The following is a 3,384-nucleotide window of genomic DNA, read 5'->3' as shown; positions in this document are numbered from 1 at the left end:
ACGCACGCACTACAGCGCGCACTACACACACACAAACACACTGACACACGTACACACACACAACCAATGATACACACACACACACGCACACATACACACCTACACTCACGCTGACACACACACACAAATTGGGCACACACACATACACACATTGGGCACACACACACACACAAATTGGGCACACACACAAATTGGGCACACACACATACACACATTGGGCACACACACACACACACACACACACACACACACACACACACACACACACACACACACATACACACGTTGCAGCTGTAGCCACATGCAGCAACAGCTGAATTATGTGATCAGTCAAACGCGGTTAATTCAAGCGCCTGTCGATCCAAGTCCAGCTGATCTTGGTCTCAGAGGTGCCAGGGATCCAACGATGAACACTGACTGCTAAGCAAAAGTGCAGGAAATGTTTACGTTTGATCGAAGTCATTTCCACAATTCAAAATGAGCTAAATGGGCTTTCATCAAAAGTTCTTGCAACAATTCGGAAGAGGATGGGGAAGGGGGATTTTGCGCACTTCTGAATCAAAAGGCCGTCTATGTGGTTAAAAAGTAGAGCAGATGCGTGTGTGTGTACGCGTGAAAACAAACGAAAATATAGTAAGGCGTAAAGTGCAAGCGATTTTTCTACTGCAATATGTGCAGAAACGTTTCTCCAACACAACCTCAGGCTTGCATTCGCAATAAATGCCTTGAGTTCTGAGCTTTCACGAGCAAATTTCTTGCAAAACTTCAGATGCACAGAAACTTTCTGGGCTAATGTATTTGCCAGGCACCATGACATCATTGCCCCGACGAGCCAATCAGAAGCTAAGAATCATTCCACTCCCCTCGCTCATCCGGGTCTTTTCCGCAATCAGCTGTTTCTGGATGAACTCGTTATAGGGTGAGGAGGTGGTGTAAAGTGAATTTTGGAGTGAGAAATACACGCTTTCACGGGAGTATTCTACGAACTGACTGGCCGAATCTTCGGCCAGCCGATCACCTTGAAGTTTTTGGTGAGTGATTCTTGATGTGTTATTCAACGATCGTTACTGTCGTGGTTTATGTGTCTGTGACCGCATTCTACGAATCTCGAGCGCCATGCTTGTTTTTCCATCAGCCAAGGTCGCCGACGTAGCGATTCGTGCCGGCGGATCTGAAGCTGTTATTTCCCAAAAGAAGAATGATTGCCCCCCCAAAATATAACTCTGTGTGTGCGTTGAGTGAAATGTCTCTATTTGCAAGTGATAGGTCTCGTATCTAGTCTTTCAGTTTGTTGAAATTGTTTTGTGTCGTCTGCTTTTCGCACAAAGAACTCGCAGTGCGTATTTCCCAGCGTGCTTTGAGCCTGGCGATGAATAATTCATGAGCTTGGGCTCCCCCCCCCCCCCCACCCCCTCTCTCTCTCTCTATCTCTCTCTCTGACAAAACTCAAGTACGAACATTAATGGTTTTATTATTTTTAAGTATTCTTCATGTCTATGTGGATTGGGATTTTTTTTCCGGACCATCTAAGTTCCGTCATTTGAGAGTCTATGTCTTGAAATAGCGGGTCAGCTGTTTCACAACCAAGCGATACATCATACTGATACTGATAGCACAGTCTGCAAGTCAGTATCTGACTGGTTCTCTCCTAATTTCTTTAAAACAATTTAGACCCCTTTTCAGGTGTGCCAAGTTTTTGTACTGAACTTTTGAAGTAAAACACATCACAAATGATTACTCATAGTATTTACCATACACTTCATCATGAACAACTACTCTACAGTACTACTAATAGTATAATATAAAATATATATATTGATGACATCAGCAGCTGTAATAACAATACCTGATTGAGCAGGCCTGAATGAATAATGGAATATGTTAAAGACTGCCGGTCACATGCCTGATATATATTCAAAAAGATAATTCTTTTGGGAGATCAAGATTCAAATGTAAAGGGGATTATTTATGTTCAAATGTACAAAGTTGTCTTACAATTTAATTATTCAGACATGGGATTCTTCCGTAAATTTACGGAATTCCGTAAATTTTTAGGCTCCAGGGATCATTCTTGAGATTCGTGCAAATCCGCTGAGAAAATTTTGGGGTATATGTAGGTATAGACCCAAGTTTTTCGGCCGGTCCGCTGATCGCGACGCTCCATTCCATACTATTCTTGAACGGTTGGTTCCTAAAACGGTCAGACTGTTGCTGGTCGATCCGTATGGGAACGCGCTCTTTGTCTCCTACAGTCACCGTTTCAACGTAGCTATCGGGGATTCAGTATAAGCATACCGTATGAAAATGATTCGGCGCCATTTTTACATCGCTTCGAGCCACCTGCCAAAATGATGAGGGAGCTAAAGCGAGACGAAACCGTTCTAGCCCGGGAAATTGACCAGCAGAAGTACAAGAAAAATCTCTGGAGATTCGACTAGCTCGATGAAGTTGTATCATTGAGCTGGAAATACGAGAAAGGCCAGAAGACACAAGACGTGAAACTGAAAGTTGGCGATGCTTTTGCTAAAATCAACTTGCCGCGAAACGCTCAGTGCACTTTGTGCAACGATGTTAATGTTATCAACTACGGCTCCAATGGAAAGACTGCCCTCAAAAGCCACTTGAAAAGCAACAAGCACCTGACTATCCTGAAAACCCAGTCGGGTAATCAGTCACTGGGGTCGTTTGGCACCGACAAGGTAAGAACATTGAAACCACACCCCCCCCCCCCACCCCCGCCTCTCTCTCTCTCTCTCTCTCTCTCTCTCTCTCTCTCTCTCTCTCTCTCTCTCTCTCTCTCTCTCTCTCTCTCTCTCTCTCTCTCTCTCTCTCTCTCTCTCTCTCTCTCTCTCTTTCTCCTCCTTATTTTGAGTCTTAGCGTAAATAGTTACCAAGTGAGGAAGCAATAAAGCTTTTGAATTTGATTGATCATTTTTGGTTCTGGTGACTTCAAGTGGTAGTGGCTCTTAGTCTTATCCTATGTAAAATCCTGGACAGATGTAAAGTGGTTCTGAAAGTCAGGGTTTAGCCTGGGAGAAAAAGGCAATGGGACATTTGTCCCCCTCAACCAAATTCCGATGGGACATAGTCGAAGGCAAGAAGCGCCAGAGAGGCCTGTACGCGTTTTGTCCAAAGATGCAAAATGGTGTAATATGGTGCCATCTGAGAATTAGCCGCTATATCGTGTTATGTGTGGGTGTGGGTGTGTAATCCGATGTAAAGTGTACATTTGGTGGCGCAGTGGTACGTAATCTCAGTGCGCTCTTTGACGCACTGAAGGGAATTGTGATGGGACATTTTCGGGTTTATTGCGCCAATGGCGCCGGGCGCACTAGTAAATGAAACCCTGGAAAGTTGTTTACAGCAGGAGGAAAGTTTTTGATA

Source organism: Littorina saxatilis, linkage group LG8 (genome assembly GCF_037325665.1).
Source record: "Littorina saxatilis isolate snail1 linkage group LG8, US_GU_Lsax_2.0, whole genome shotgun sequence".
In the NCBI taxonomy this organism is placed as follows: domain Eukaryota; kingdom Metazoa; phylum Mollusca; class Gastropoda; order Littorinimorpha; family Littorinidae; genus Littorina; species Littorina saxatilis.
The sequence above is the reverse complement of the archived record's forward strand: the minus strand, read 5'-3'. Positions refer to the sequence as shown.